We start from the raw sequence: 16,933 nt of genomic DNA, 5'->3' as shown, positions 1-16,933 counted from the left end.
GAATTTCTTCGCAAGCATCTGGCTTCTCGCCCAAGTCTGTCTGAAGTTTATGAAGTGTTAGAAATGTTGGAGAGGACTTAAGACCTTCCCTATGATACTAATGCCTAAGCATCTCTACTCAATAAATCTCGGTGTCCATTGCCATGGGGTAGCTTTCCTATCTCCATAGGGGAGATGAGCTTCCCCGCCTTGGTACAAATCAGGAGACATATTTTTTGCTTCAGGGTGTAAGTCAAGTTTTAAATTGCCTTTGTCTAATCTCATTGCTCTTATCAAGATCTCCAAGAGCTTCCTCCTCCGCTGGTGAATTCAGGGGACAGGCGAGAGGTCCTGCAGACCATCTTTTGCACTTTCATTAATATAGATACCATCTGACGTACTGCTTTGTTCCTGCCAAGCTCTCATACAGAGCCTGAATCTCTACCAGGGGCTGGGCATGGTACGAGGAGGACACATTGGGGGAGCAAAAAGGGAGGAAGTTGCCTAGACAGGGACTACTGTGTCTTACAGATTTTGGGTGCTACCACATTGCAAACGATAAATAATTTTTGATCTAATCTGTGGAATCTGCTGGCATTTTGAAGTGCCAGATGACTTGCATGCCATGGTTTGGGAAGAAGAAACATCAATAAATGCCTTCCCTTTTCAAAATCCTACTCATTGGAACAATGGTGTTGATAGAAGTTTAGACAGCTATCTGCCTAGTGGCAAGTAGCTCATAAGTTAGATCAGTAGAGAGTCAGGACTCCTGGGTTTTGTTCCCATATGTATGAATTTAGACAAGCTACTTAACATCTCGGCACATCAGTTTACGCTTCTGAATGATGAGTTTAATTACTGTTCATAAACGGAGTTGAGATATTCGAAAGAGAGGCACTATATCAAATACTATGATTAGCATGATTGCAGAGTCTTAGCTAACCAGCTGCAAGCTTTTCAGACACTGAAAGGAGTGAGCAGATTGGCACCAGTTGAAGACAGGCCAAAAAGTGGTTAGAAGTTTCACCACAGAATCAGTCTCAGTAGCAGTGGTTTGATAGCTGGATTATTATGATCTGTTCTGAGTTTTGGTCAGACCTGGCTAAATAAAGAAACCCAGTTCTCATTACATGTGCATGTATTGTGAATGTCCAACTCCTCTTTGACACTGAATGCAGCAAATGAGAGGGTGTGGTTTCCACAGGGAGTTCACCAAACAAACCATCCAACCCATTTTATTGATAATAGTAACTAAGAGCTTCTTCCTGAAACAGGGCCAACGCAAGACAAGCCTCCCAAGGCAATGGTCGCAGAGCGTGTCTGGAGTCGCTTCATGGACACTACCCCAGTAGCCCCTTTGACTGTAATACAGCCTCTGGGCAGGGCTAGGGAATGTTGATAAAGGCAGGAGCATCTACATAGCCTTGCCCCCTTGTCCCATTCCCACCCATCCCTTGTGCACGTTGCTGTGGGGGCACTAATCTGAGGAGCATGGAATGTGTATGGCACCCCGCAGACCCCCCTGCTACGGAACAGAATTTCACCCGCCATTGGGGATTTCATCCACAGCTGCAGAGGCAGGAATCACCTCAGTCATGAAAATTAACACTAACGGTAAATGTAGTGTCCAATATGATTAATTATGAAGCCGTTTTCTTCAGTGGCTGCCGAATTTCGATATAAATAGCTTAATGCAATATTTGAACACCGTGTGTAGATGCACAATAGAACAAACTGGGGAAGGCTGGGACACAGCCAATCAGCATGTCACAGGTTCATTCAAGGGAGATTGAACTTTGGGTCCATAGGCCAGGCCCATAAATAGACCAATGGTAAACTCAGCCCACCAGTGTCTCACTGGAGCAGTGGTTATTAGAGAAGGTTGGTTGACCACACTTTCTGGAATGTTGTCATCCTTGGATCTTTCCCAGGGAGCCTCAGGCTGAACTTTGTGTGGTTCTGTGTTATTCTTTAATTGTCTATTTTTGGTTTTCCCCATAATCAGGAACAGGTTCTCTGTCCCTATTTCTGGAACATCCTCCCTGACCTCGGGAGCTTTCCAGTTCAGTTAGCCTTCCCATCCTGAGCTCCAACACAGCTTTCCTTCTGGACACCCACGTCACTTGCGTGCGGCGAAATCCCAGGGACTTTAAAAGCAAGCAGCCTGGCAAGGGCTGCATGAATCATCTCTTCTCAGCTAATCATTGGACTGATGCAGGAGCTCGCATCACACTCTCCCACCATCTTCTCCACCAAGGCTCCAGCTTCCATGCTGGCATGCAATGGAATGAAGAGTACAACAGAGAAGGGGTGAACCCATGGAAACAAAGCAAATACTTTATTCTCCTCTATACAGGCTGTGATGGGAACGTAACGGAGACCTTCCAGACATGCTCTTGCCCTAGAGAGTAAATCTCAAGTTAAATGTGCTGGGAGGGCTTCTTTCCAAAGTCCTGGTCAGGGAGAAGGAGGGGATTTTTCTCCCAGGGTGTTCTCTTGATATTGGTGTTCTGTTCACCTGCTCATTGACTGGGTGGCTCCCTGCTTTGTCCCCCCTGCTGACTTTGCATGCCACACAGCCGCTGTACTCCCATCCCTAGCACATGGGTTAAAGAGAGCTTTCCCTGCTGTCACATACTCTCCCTCAGTGCTGAATTTAGAGTTGTAGTCACAGTGGCAACAGCTGGAACATTTCAAGTGGCCTGTGAGACTGTGCCGAGCATGGTGTGTCGAGAGGCAGGTTTCCCATGGCTGCCTGTAGGCCTAGCCAGATGCTGCAGTTAAGGTGGAGACGGCCTAGCTGGTCTATGAGCCAAATGCTGGACAGGCACAGCTTTCACTGACTACAAGGAGGCATGGGCACAACTCAAGGGCAGCATCAGGGCCACTGTGTCCCTATTTTCAGTCATTTATAATTGTCTCAAAAAAACAAAAACAAACAAAAAAAAATGCCAAGCTTGTGGGCTGGAATTTCTCATGCTTGCTCAGATGAATATGCAGTGATGTAAAGTACTGTATAATGTGTTCAAATGTTTTAGGTGGGAAAAGGTACTAGTTAAACCTAAAACAACATATTGGAGACAGTGGGGTATTCAGGGTAGGGCACAAGACTGAGAGGCAGGGGACCTGGAGTCTATAGTCACTTATCTGCTTTGTGCCTCAGTTTACCCTTCTGTAAAATAGGGACAATGCTGCTTATCCAAGTGCTATGAGACATCAGATGAGAAGTGGCATTATCTTAATTACACACGCTCACTGGAGAAGCAGTATAAAATGAATGAACTTCTTTAACATTATAATTCTATTAGCAGCATAGAATGTACCAGTGCCCAGAACTGCGTGGTCACATAATGAAAGATTGTACTGTAGTTAGTGATGGCCCCTGACCAAATCCCCAGATCAAATCCCCATGAACTTTGCAGGAGCCTGGATCTGGATCGCAGGTTTGTGGCGCTCTCTTCTCTGTAATAAGCCAAACCAAAATCCTGAATCTGACCCTTTCCTGGACTTTTGACACAGTTAGATCTGGATTTCATGGGGTTTTTAGGGTTCAAGAAGGTGTTCCTCTTGCTGTCGGGCAGGGGAAGGAGTCCATATCCAGAGGACCCTTGGCTCCGGTAAAGGGCTCTCAGGCAGTAGTAGAATCAGTCTTGTGGTTTAAACTGAAATGATCAGTGGGGTTTTCTGTGGAAGAATAATTGATTGAAATCAAACAGTGGGAACGATACTGGTGTGTCTAGTAGGAACTTCTCTATTAGTTATGTGCAAACTGGTTCAGGAAAAAATGAGCCCCTCCCTCTCCAATATGTAGCAGTTCCTCAATCACCGATCCTGATAGACCAGGCCCTTCATTTTCTTGGTCAGCCAGGGTGGTAGTACCATGCAGTGAATTTGGCACAGGACTGAGAATCTGGAGGACTGGTGTTAGTTACGGTTGTGAATCCTGACACTGATTTGCTGGAAGACTGTGGACAAGTCACCGTAATGCTGCTCCACCCTGACCATCCCCGTCTGTAACATGGGGATAATGCTATTTTTATCTGCAGATCTCAAAGCACTTTGCAAAGGGAGGCAAACTGCAAAGTATTATTCTTTGTTCAACTTCATCAAACAATAGAGGGGGAAAAATAGGGTCATTTTCTTCCATTGCCCACAACTTACAAGAACTTCCTTCCTTGTGAAACATGAAGGAGGAACCTGCAGCGATAATGGAAATGTTTTCTCAAGTGTTTTGGTCCCATCATGTTTACATCAGCGTTGACGAGGGAAACGTATTTATTTCCCCACACTCCAGCAGCAGCAGCGGAGAAGGGCTCTGTGATTGGAGAGCAATCCTTGGACAGGAGTGTGGGAACATTTTCAAAAGGGCACTGAACAAACCGTTCGCTTCAGTTCTAATCCGAGGGACGGAGTGTAGTGGAGAAGGGGCGAGATTCCACCAGGTGACAGCCTGATTTCCTGGAGAGTGTACCCTCTGCTCACAACCCCCCCGGCCTAACTCGTTTACCTGCAGCAAAGAGAGGGGGATGCGAGTCAACCTGATCATGGAGCGCAGGATACCCAGCTCCGAGAGAGCTGCTGGCTGTTCTTTTGCTGTAATGGTTATTGGAGGGGACTCGGAGTCAGCAATCCTGGCTCCTCCTCCCAACTCTGACACGGGCCATGTTCACGTTCTGGGAGAGGATTCTGAAGGGTTCTCATTTTATTCAGGCTGGTTCTCCCCCTGCCCCCTTCATTTGGAGGCTCACGCTCCTTGGGAACTGGGCCCAGTTGTCTGAGGGGGAGCCTGATGCAAGAGTGGAGAAGGGCCAGATTTACCCCTCCTGTCCCTGGCTGGCTCCGGGGGAGTTACGGCAGGGAGGACGTTAGCTCACAGTGATTGCAGCTGAGGAAAAGGGCTAAAATTCATTGCTCAGGCAGACAGCTCTTGAATGCCACGGGGTTTTGATGGCCAGTAGAGTCCCTCCAGGGGCAAATCGAGGTTTACAGGATCAGGGAAGCTGGAAGGAAGCGTCTACATGGGGGCCTGACGTTTTGGGTCCCCTGAAGTATTGTTGAGCCCAACTTACTTTCAATCCACTGCTGCCACTGCGTGATCGGAAACCAAGCTCTGCTTCCCAGCCTCCCGCGCTCGATTTTGAACGACAGCCCTAAACCTAACATGCCACAGGACGTACAATGACTTGTACTGCAGCTGGTAGCCGGCTGTCATATCAGACATAACCCATCAGGGCTGGTGGCTCAGACAGGGCCAAGACTTGCTCAATCAAACTCTACCCTGGGTTACACCTCCGCCTCCTGCCTCCCCTGCATGCTGTTCTACAAGGGGACCTGTGACGGTGTGCCCTGCCACACCCCAGGTTGCGGTGCTGAGGTGGCTGCCACTGGGAGAGCAGCTCCTTGGCTACATCACGCACCCCGTGTGCCAGGCTAGTGCTCAGCCCTGCTTGGAGGTGGCTCAGAACTAAACCCTGGAGCCAGCCCCACAAGCTCTTGGGGTCGGGAGTGATTCCGATTCTAAAACGAGATGCAGATTTTACATTGGTCCCCTAGCTATATCATGGGCTGAACCAACATGTTAGAGGGGGTTCAGATTCTGGATCCAGGTCTTAAATATTTGCTTCAGGCTCATTGCCAGCTATGGCGTTTGCCTCTTTGGGTTGGCCGTCCCAGATCGGACCAGTGAGCATCTTGCCTCCAGAAGGTGCCTGATACCTGGGAATTCAGAAGGACGAAACACCCTCTTCCTCCTCCTATACAGTAACCCAGCAGGCCAACTGTGCCAGGCCATGCTGCACACTGCGGAAATATTCCTTCCTGACTCCTGCTCTGAAGCATTATCATCATTGACCATTGTTATTTGTATTGTACTGGTGACTAACGGCCTCCAATCAAAGATCACAGTTCCATTGTGCTAAGGGCTCTACAAAAATACAGGGAAACGGCAGACCCTGTCCCAGCGAGCTTACCACCTGTGTTTATAATTATACAGAGCAGGTGGGTGGAACAGACAAACGGGTTGTGGGGGAGATAGGGGATGAGGTAACAGTAAAATGAGCTTGTTTTACCTAAGAAGCAGGACTCAGCTCACCACCAGCCTAGCTGTTTTAAGCAGCACAAGATTCTAGCTGTGGATGAGTCGGGCTCTAGTATTTCCTCATGTTCTAAGAGCTCCGGTTCCCAAGGGTTTGAATGGACCAGAAGGGGACAATTGCTTTTTACCCCCATAGAACGAAAGGTGGCTTTTTGTTGAAGTCACCTTCCTGATCTTAATTCCCTCCCAAGGACAACCCACCCTTCTGGCTGAAGCGTCATGGAAGCTGAAAATGGAACAGAGCTAAAAGCCCTTTTAATCCATATGTAGGGGGTCAGTTCAGGGTTCTTCCCTACAGTACAGTCTGTCCATGCCAACTTTAAGTGATGCGGACAATCAGGATACTACTCCTAAGGAGACTATCCTTTAGTCTAATACGTTCCCGATTGACCTCTCTTTGTGAGCTCCAAAGGGAGCTGTGCTCAACACATCTCAGTGAGAGCGGCTCTCCTGCTCTGAAGGTACCACATTGCCTTTGAACTGCCCTGATGGTCCAGGTCTGAACTCAGGTCCCTCCTCTGGCACCGCTCCATGTGATATCACTGCGCCATTGCTCTCACTAGAAGCTGTTTCTTTTTTTAAGCTTAAGAAGCTTTCTGCCAAGAATGCTACATCCAGTTTTGCAGTGTCACGTGGATCTTTCTTTAGTTCCCAGCAAAGGATTTCCTGCTGGGCTTGTTTGTCAGGGAGACGCAGAGGGACATTTGCATTTTGAGCAGGAGGATGTGTGTGTGGGGGGAAGGCGATCACTCTTGCATAACAGATGCACTTGTGAATTCAGCACAGGCCCCCCTTATAAACTGCTCCTGCCCAGGTCCCAGCTCGTTGGCAGGTCAGCGCCCGGTGGGGTAATTCGCTCAGCTGGAGTCAGTGGGAAGGTGCAGTGGCTGGAGCTGGGCGTGCCCAGGGTCTGCCAGAAGAGTGGAGGGCGGCTTTATGGTGAGAGTGGGGAAACCTGGCAAATTGTGGGTTCGGCAGATGAGTTGAAGACACTGGGGGCTGCTGAAATGACTCTGCAGGGAAACACAGTCTCAGTCGGCAAGGCCCTTCCCTCCAGCAAACAGCAAGAAAATTACGTTAATGTAACCACCTGGGTTTCAGCTGAGTCCAGTGATGGGAAGCCCAGCCTTCCTAAACCCATTTGCTCCTTACACCTTCCACGCATCCCCTGGGCACCCACAGGAGAGAAGGGTGCAACTGAGCTGAAGTGACCTCCTTCGTCACTGGGGACCTCTACCAGTCACAGAGGGGCCAGCCCTGAATTCCTGCCCTTGCTCCAGGGACAAATGTCCTGCCTGACTCAAAGATGTTCACAGGATGGGGCTGTGGGGCAAATGCACGGATGGGCTTGAACTACAGAATTCGGTCAGGATCAGGGTTTGGATTTCAGACACCCCACCCATAAAACCAGGGTTGTTTGGATCCAGAGCTTTGGATTGAGGCCATCTGTGTTTACACATGGTAGGCAGCGTTAAACTAGCGGTGCTGAACTGGCTCAGATTTCAGCAGGATGCAGTCGCCGATCTCTGTGTTTTGACGGACAGAAAGAAAAACGAGAAAAAAAGAGCTACGGCACTTGCAGATTACCAGTGCAGAATTTGATTGCCCCTGCCCTAGAATGGGGTCACGCGGTGGACATGCCCTGTCTCGAAGGGGTGTTGTCAATATAACTTCACCAGTACCGGGGAGGTAATCAGATACATACCTAGGCCCCGATCGTGCAACTTGTGTGTGTGACTGTGCAGTCGGTTACAGGACAACCGCCTTAGGGCCTGAGTCAGCAAAGCACGTAGGAAGGTGAGTCGCCCCAGTGATGTCAGGGCCTTAGGGTTAAAGCACTGACTTAACATTCAGAAGAGGGGGCTTCAGTTGCTGGCTCTACCCCAAAATGCCTTTGGGGCCTTGTGTCATTCAGACAGTGCCTCATCTGTACAACAGGGATGCTTCCTTTTCCAGCAAACCCTTTGTCTTGTCAATTTAGATGGTCAGATCTCCAGGGCAGGGATTGTCCCTCCTGGGGGGTGGGTACAGGACAATGGGTTCCGATCTCAGTTGGAGCCGTTAGGCATGATTGGAATGGATAATAATAAATACCATGCTGAAAGCCTGCAACCAAGTACATAAAATACAGGGCCCCTGTCATCTTCAAAAATCACGCTTCTCCCTGCAAATTCTGTGGCTGCTATCTCCACATGGGGTGTGTAAAATCGCAGTATGTGAAAGAACCTGGTAAAAGAACTGATTTTTTTCTCTCTATTAATTGCCAAGTTTGTTTCTTTTGCACTGGCAGTTCCCCAGGATAGTTTTACTTTATAGTAATTTGGTTCTTCAGTCAGCCAGGCACCGATCTGACAGTGAGCTCTGGGTGAGTGGACCTCTGCTCCTGGCTCATTGTGGGGCTGGTGTCTCAGTTTCCCCTGGCTGAAAAAACCCTTATAAATACCAGAGGTACAGAAACACTGATATTTAAAAGGGATTTTTTTGGGGGAGAGAATTAGGAGATCTTATTTAAGGGGGTTTTATCAGAAATTGGAATAAAAAAACTGTTAAAAATTCAAAATATACAGTTTCTCTTAAATTCTAAAAACAGTGCAGCAGAATTCTACAGGCCCTGATAATCAGATTGGAGGGTTTTGTTTGTAAGATGACAGTACCTTCAATTGTTACTTCTTCAGAAAGATTTCTCTCTAGAATAACACATTATGAATTATTCCAGTTTTGTCTTTCCTGTTTCCTAGGGACTGGCTGAATGGAGTGACCCTGCTGCATTCTGCTATCTCAGAGGTAGCTCTGGTTAACCAAAAGTCCAAGAGAATTTTTCCCCCCTCGGGGATGTAGCAGCAGAGAGTAACTCCTGACAGCAGATTACCAAGGAAGCCTTGAACTTGCTGCAGAGCAGGCAACTAAAGGCAATATTTGGGGAGGGCCAGAACTAAATCATAAGGTCATCCATAATTCATCTTCTTGGAAGACTCAGGCCCCTCAATCAACCCTCATTTTTTATAGACACGCGACGAGTTCCTTGGCAGGGACTTAAGTACAAACTGCCTGTGTTGTAAAATCTTGATTCACTTCTGCAGCTTTCTCTCATTATTTTGTTACATTATGTTTCATTATTTTGTCTCGGGCTGTGCCCTGTATCAACCCAAACCAGATCCTGTTTCTTGCCCTCCTAAGGCTCGAACACTATCATCTTGGAGCTCCCTAATGGAAATGATAGTCCACTTCATTCAAACAAAATCAGCTGGCCTCCCTCTGTTGGGTTCCATTGGTGGCTGTTGGCTTTAACTGGAGGTCGAGTGGTCCCAAGAACCAGTAGACCCACAAATCTGTTACAAAACCTAGTTAGCTAAATGGACACAATAGAGTCCAGTTTACAATTTGCACTTGGTTTGCATATACAGCAGTTTTAACATACCTATTTTCTGTCTGTACACACCCACGCATATCCATCATACACATAGACACACATATATTTGAGGCGTCCAAACTTGATATGACTTAATCATGAATTGGGTTTACATTTCTGTCTGAAACTGAAAGGACGTAGCACCGAATTAGCCCTTGGCATGGCTTCTGCTGTTGGGGCACGTTCTCTTTATGGTGATGTGTTGGCTTCGGCAGCAGTAAAAATTGAGGCATCATCAGCAGGAAAGAGAAGGAAATCAATCTTTTCAGTTTATCAAGTCGAGTCTGGCGTGGGGCCCAAATATTTTGTGCCTGCAAAGCGGAGTGTGTCCACCTTAATCTGTATGACAGGTACAGCCTGCAGAAACTACAGGTCCCAGCATGCATTGCTCCACTTTTACCTAAGCAGTTTTGCAGCTGCAATTCACTCCTTTTACTATAATGCAACTTAGGTGATGCCCTCAGGTTGACAAGTTCCTCATTTGGACAAATTTGGTTCCTCCTTTGCAAAAATCTTTCGGGTCACACAAGGATTCTTAAAATAGATTGTGCTTCCTCTTGTCTCCTTTCCTTTTCCAGGACAAATAAACCACACATTTTTTATTTTAAAATTTTGCCATCTCATCGTAGCCAAGTATAGATCAGTCCCAATGTTGTAAATCATCATCTACTGTTAACCTCTCTTGGGCAAGGACCAGTGACTAAACCGCCTCAAGTGCATTTAATAAATCAATGCTTTTAAAATGATCATGCATATTCTTAGGTGTGTAATCATACCAAAGGGATTTATCATGGCTGGGGCATTAGTAGCTGGCTTTTTCTCAGTACATCTAATACTCATGAAAGTGAGGGACTCATAGCAGCAGTATGAACCAGACCAGACACAGACAAGGATTGTGCAAGCTTCCTCTTACACCCGTGCTAGTGAATCTTTGTTCTGACCTCCAGTAACAACTAGTATTTCCATCCTGAGTCCCTTCTGAGAAGAGGCTGCCAATTGGGTTGGACTGAGGGGCGATCTAAGTATTAATGGAGAATAGGACGGGACAATCAACCTCTCATGTGCCTGTGACCTAAGCCAGCATTTGAACTCAAATATTCCAAAATTGAAAGCTGGTCCATTAACTCACTGATATCACTTAATTTCTCTTCCCCTCCCACCCACCGCTCTACCCCAGCTGTGTGTCAAGGTAGTAAGTGATTGATAGGGAAGGTAGTGGGCTTGGTGGCTCAGGGACAGGAGCAGAGGAGTCAGTTGGAATGGGTTCTAGTTTTCAGCTCTACCATTGACTCACTGTGTGACCTTGGGCCAGTCATTTTGCCTCTCTGAGTCTCAGTTTCCCCATCTGTAAAATGCAGATAATACCACGTTTCATCTGTGTGTGGAAACTGCTGGCAGATGCCAAGCAGTGCTGTATGATAAACCAAAACAGTGACACCTTCCTCTGCAGCTAACACACTTTCTACAGCCAGCACGAACCCCTGTGTTGTGTCTGTCACACGTCTGCAGCCACGAGACCTTTGTCTTTATATTTGGTAAAAGGAGCCCAGATCCTTGAGTCTGACACCTGCAAAACAGGGTGTTTCATTTTTCAAAGCACATTTGCTGAGCTACCGTGTCCTTCTCACTACAGCTGATTTACGGGCATGATTGAGCACTGGAGCCTGTGTAATACCGCTCAGCAGCCTGGAGTGATCTCAGATACTCATTCCGTGGCAGGCTCATGCAATATGAATGACCAGGGAAAGTGCCAGACTGAAGCCTCTGGGAGACTGAAGTTCTCTCTGTATCAACAGAACAGGTACAGCCCTGGGTAGCGATAGCAGCAGCTCCCCCCACCCCAGCAGTCTGCTTCTAGCCAGACCCCTTAGCTGGATTCAAATAGGTGATCTCGAGGCAAAGGAGTCTCTTAATCCGGATGTAGGGGATGGCACAGCCATAGCGCTCAGAGCAGCAGGGCTGGGGTTTGTAGGTTTCCTAGAGCTGCAGGACTGAATCCCAGAAAGATGAAAGTCCAAACTGAGCTCTCTCTGTGTGTGTCTGGGGGGGAGGGGGGGTCGGGTCTTTTACAGAATATTTTAAATACCAAGATCCTGTCTTCTGTGCATGGCCATTAGAGAGTTGCCATACTTTTCATATGAGAAGCTGTTTGCCCTGGTGTCTTTGGCCACAATTTTCCTCCTGCTGCATGCAGGTAACCTGCTTTAGTACATCACTGTTGCGCCTTGAGTGTAGTTTTGGGATGACCTTTGAGATCTTTCTGGATGAAAGGTGAATGAATAAATGCCCTCTTACCCCATGAACAGCTCCCCGAGCCACACCAATACCCACTCGGCTGCTCCATGCTTGGGCTAGGGAATCTCACAGTGAGCAGGGGTGCAGAGCTCCACTCACACAGAGTTCATGGTGAGCTTAGGGCCTGGATGACTAATGACGACACAGGAGAAACACAGCCTCGTACTTTAAGACCAGTTTGGTTCCACTGCCATTTTGCTGCTGGATAAAATGGAGATTTTCAGCAAACATCCCACACGGTTCTTAGAATGATTCATTGACACTTAAGATCGATGCCCATCAATGTTAGCTGGCAGATCAAAGCTTAATTCCCTCATGATGACTTAGATCTGGAACCATGCACCAAACAAAACCATTTGTTGATCATTCACTCAGTGTATCACTTAAACTCCCTTTCTCTGTCCCTCGCAGCACATCCATTGCAGAGGCTAGCAACATCAGTGTGCAAATGGCTGGGGAGCTCCCTGTCGGGCATGCTCTATGCGTGGGATTTGGCTTTGGGCACACTGCCAGAGCCCAGATCTTTTAACCTTGGGGACATGCTGCCAAGCCCACCTTGTCACCAGTCTTTATGGACAAGGCGGGCTGAGGTTTATCCTCAGGCTTTATTTTATTGCCCCCATCATGTTGGCTGGTAAATAGATATCTGTCAACGTGCGAGGAGCAGCCCTTTGGGTTGCGTATTTCTAACTGATGAAATGGGCACGTAGCGAGGCTTTTATAGATCTAAATAAACAAGCAGTGAATAAAAAAGAATGGATCTTGGCAGCATTCGTATACCACAGTAAACGTCTCCTTGGGATTGATGCACAGATAGGAGATGGAACAGATATCATGTAGCTAAGGGGCACCACCTCATCTGGTGACATCACACCCATTGATGTCAGTGCCTAGCTAAACCTAGCCCCTTCTGGCCTATGATTCCTTGTCTTCTGGCTCCTCCCCTTCTGGCCTCACCTCTCCCACTTCTGTCTTTGGCCCCTGACCTCAACCCAATCTCTTCCATTTCTGGACCTTGCCAGATCCCATCCAGCTTCATTCTCCATTCTCTATGGCCAACTGGATCAGAAGTCCCTCCCCTACCTACAAGGAGAATCAATAGGATTTGCTGTGTGGCCTGGAGTCCCTAACCCGCTGGCCGATTCATTGTGGCCCTGCTAGAAGTGATAAAGAGCTGCCGCTAAAACTCACAGGGAAAACTAAAGTATATGGAGGGAGAAGAGGGGGGGGCAGGTCCTTAAAATATTTGCAAAGGGGCCTTTGGAGGAGGACATTTGTAAGAAACGTCTGTAGAAATGTCACAGGATGTTCACCCACATGGAGAATTGCATAGTAAACTGGTAAACACCTCGGCATTTACAACAACACCTTATAATACTCCATGGAGCAAACAATGTATAAACAACGTGTCCTTTCGAGTTTTGTAAGCGAGCTAAAACAATGCAGAATCACTGGCCTAAATTTTCAAAAGTGCTCAGAGATTTTGGGTGCACTACATGAGTCACCTCAGATTTTCAGCAAGCGCTGAGCATCCACCATCTAAAAACCAGGCCCCTTCCAGCTGGGCACCTAAACACTGAGACGCTCAGAATCACTATTCATTTCTGCAAACTCGGGCCATGATATTTGTTCCTCCCTCTGGACAGGGGATACGGCTGCTGACGGTTAGATGGAGCTGCAGGTAGAATGCAGCTGCCGTGCTGATCAGCGTACCAGACCTCTCCCCACACCCGCCATGGACTGCAATGGGATTTTAGAGAACAGCGGTGCTGAACTGCATGCTGTGGGGAGCGGCGTTGTCGTCCTGTCCCTTGTTTACGTGTATGTGGTGTTGCAATCACATCGGGGGTGTTATTGCTGGTCTGACCCACTGCAACTCCCAGGTAGAGTTTTGCGTGGAACTCAGCCTTGACACAAGGAGAGCGTGCTGCAGAGGGCAGCTGTGAGAGGTCTCGTCCCTCTGCCTCCTCCTGCCCCCTCAGTGACTGAAGGCTTTCTGGGGGCTTTTGATTCCATTACACTCTGCAGAGTGGAAGGTAGACTGTGGCTCAGTATGTGTCTGAAGAGCTTACGGACGGGTTATTTTATACAAAGCGAGTGCCTGCGTAACCCACACCCCGCCTCGGTGTGGTGTTCTGTCCCATCTAGTGGGACTGAGACCACCCAGAGAGAGAGACTGAGTCTGCTCCACAGCCTTAGCTAACAACCATATCGCTTTTAGCTCATGCAGTAGAGGCTCATGCACACTAAGCTCCAGAGGTCCCAGGTTCGATCTCCCTCCTGCCAACAACTGGGGTCTGTCAGTGTTACACCTGGCTTTCCAGCTGAGATGGAGGCGGTCAAGTGGCAGAAATGGACCAAAGCAAAAGTTGGTGGAGTCAGTGGGATCTTAGACATAGGTGAGAGGTTTATCGCAGGAGTGGGTGTGTGAGATTCCGTAGCCTGCATTGTGCAGGAGGTCAGACTAGACGATCATAATGGTCCCTTCGGACCTTCATATCAATGAGTCCCTGAGACTCACTTGAGGGATTAGGTGTTAACATTGTGCTGGGGCTTGGGGGCAAGTTGTCTCTCTGGTTTTTCTCCTGGATTGGCTGAGGGGTTTATTTTCTGGCAGAAGAAGTTTAAAACATTCTCATTTTAAAAGTTGACCAGACTACGGCCAGCGCTTTTCCCCTCACTTATTCCCGGTGTGACCCCCTTATGTCAGTACCGTTGCACAGAGGGTAGTGTTGGAGGGGACAGATTTTTCATGTGACCGGTTGCAAACATGATTGGCGCATGGCTGCCGTCTCGTCCTGCACAGCTATGTGTTTATTAGCGATGAGCCCAAGGCACAAAGTTTAGATCTAAACCCAGAAACCAGGGTGTTTGCACCTGGGTTTTCATCAGGGACTCTGCCTTTAGTATATAAGTAGGGATGCCACATTTCATATACACATTGCCATCCTGTCTTCGCTTTCTGATACAGCAGGTTTTGTTGCTTTAAGAATGCAGCTATAGCTCCAGGAAGATACCAGATTTTAGCTAAGGAAAGAAATGGGAGTCTGCCTTTAAGAAATGTTTAAAGAAAAGGTGCCTTGCATTGATTGCTAACACCATTGTGTGAAGTGAGCCAAAAGATAACTGAGTTTTCAATTAAACACACCCACCCACTAACTATGCTGTGAGCACACTGGGTGTGCACCGATACAGAAAAGCCAAATCATAGACATTGCAGAGACCTACGAGGCCATTCAACCCATCCCACAACTAGACCAGGATTGGTCCCGATAGTATATTTCCCAGTGCTTTCACCAGTCCGCTTCTGAATGTCTCAGGTGATGGGGCTTCTACCCTGGGGAGACCTTCCCACACCCCAACTGCTTCCATCACTAGGAAGTTCATTCATCCTGATAGATTTCAGACTCAGTTTTCATTATCTTAATTTAAACTCATTACTCCTAGTTCTGGATTTATATATACACACATGTACAATCTACGGGTATCTTCTATCAAGTAAAGCTATATATATTATACCAAATGCTAACAGACATCTATCCACAGGATGTTTGTATATACACCTGTGCTTGTGCGTGTGTGTAAGTATTGACACACATGCACATATAGCAGACAGATATAAATAACGTGTTTATTTCTATATACAGATCAGTTCTGATATAATTGAACAACATGGAAAACACTGGATTTTTCCCTTGCTAAACTGAAGAATGATATTGACATTTTTGAACCAGATACTTGACTGTTAAACTCCAGAATGACCCTGCTGTCTAGAAAGCCATCAATGACTGAGACTTTCTGTAATTTAAGGACCATTGCTACTTGTATTCTGCTGCCTCTCCCGTACATTTAAGACATGCCCTCCAACACATGTATAAACCAACCGCCAGGACCGAACATGCTTCATTTCTAAACTGCAATTGCTAAAACTCCCTGAGGGAACATCAGACCGACTGTCTGCTCAGGGAGGTCAGTGCAGAGGAGAGCACAGTACTTACACAGTTTGACTGAGAAAGATCAGCTGCGGGTCTTGAAGGCTGCTCCCAGATCCTCGAATCGAATGACAGTGCAGTTACTCCCCAGCGCGGAGCCCTGCAGAGTAATACAGGAACCAGACCTCTTTGGTTTACTTTTACATTGACGTCAGTGCCTTTTTCTAGCATCCCCGGCTCATTTTGGTAACAGGCCATTTTAGGCGGCGGGGGTGGGGGGGGAGAAAGAGGAGTAAGTGGCTAGTTTTATAACTGTCTTTAGGAGGGAACCAGGCAGCTGTGGGATGGTGTGTGGGCAAGTGTAATATCCAAGAGTGTGTGTATTGAACATAGATGAACATCGCCTATAGAGCAGTGCAGACTTTTATGGATGGTCATTCAAAGCTGGATTCTACTCTCACCTCAGTTCTACACTGGTGTTCCACCACCCAGAGGAGTTGCTCCTTATCGACACCACTACGCGTGTAAAATGCTCCCATTCCGATCTGGTTGTGTTTTACCCCCACTGCTTTAAGCGCCTATGCCTGGCAGTAGAAAAATCAGGTCTGGTGCATGTGCAGGATATGTGGGCATGCACGGGCAGGCCAATTTTTAAAAAACGTGTGCCTACAGTTAGGACCCTAAGTCTATATTTAAGGACCCAAATAAGTGGCCGTACTTTCAAAAGGGTTCAGCACTCAGCCAATCTTTTTAAAGTCAGTGGGAGCAGCAGACACTACCCCAGAACATCTGCCCATGTCGTGTATATGTTTGTGCAGTGTTACTGTGCGTGTGTGTGTATTTTGCAATATGGTATGCACATACACTATGTGTACAGGATGTGTATGTATGCACAAGATAGCTGTGTATACAATGTGCATACACGCAGTATAATGGATTAACATTTGTGGAGAGCTTTGAGATCTACATGCAGAAGCTGGGAGCACCGGGCGAGTGCTAAGAATTATGATTAAAGCTGGTTGAATTGTTCAGTGTGGCGAATTTAGCACTTCTTTCTGCTTGTAAATAGATCCAGGTTGTTCTGCTTGGACATTAATTTTCAGGGACTCAAGTATATGTTATGACATTATGCCCCAAAACAATGTTAGATTTCTTTTCAGGCATGATCCTGCAAACACTGAGTCTGGCTACACTGCACACTAAGCCCTGGTCTGTGGCCTCCAA

At 47.3% G+C, this 16,933-nt stretch overlaps 1 protein-coding gene across 1 annotated transcript in view; it reads right to left on the bottom strand.

Annotated features, from left to right (window-relative positions):
• GPR20 (G protein-coupled receptor 20) overlaps positions 1 to 15,841 on the bottom strand; it is a 31,091-nt gene extending 15,250 nt beyond the window's left edge. Inside the window, exon 1 of the mRNA XM_048841762.2 lies at positions 15,776 to 15,841. The gene's annotated coding sequence lies outside the window, so the exon portion shown is untranslated. The remainder of the gene's footprint in view (positions 1 to 15,775) is intronic.
• Between the last annotated feature and the right edge of the window lie 1,092 nt (positions 15,842 to 16,933).

This window comes from Caretta caretta, chromosome 2 (genome assembly GCF_965140235.1).
Source record: "Caretta caretta isolate rCarCar2 chromosome 2, rCarCar1.hap1, whole genome shotgun sequence".
Taxonomy (NCBI): domain Eukaryota; kingdom Metazoa; phylum Chordata; order Testudines; family Cheloniidae; genus Caretta; species Caretta caretta.
Note: the sequence above shows the minus strand (reverse complement) of the source record. Positions and strands in the feature narration are given on the sequence as shown.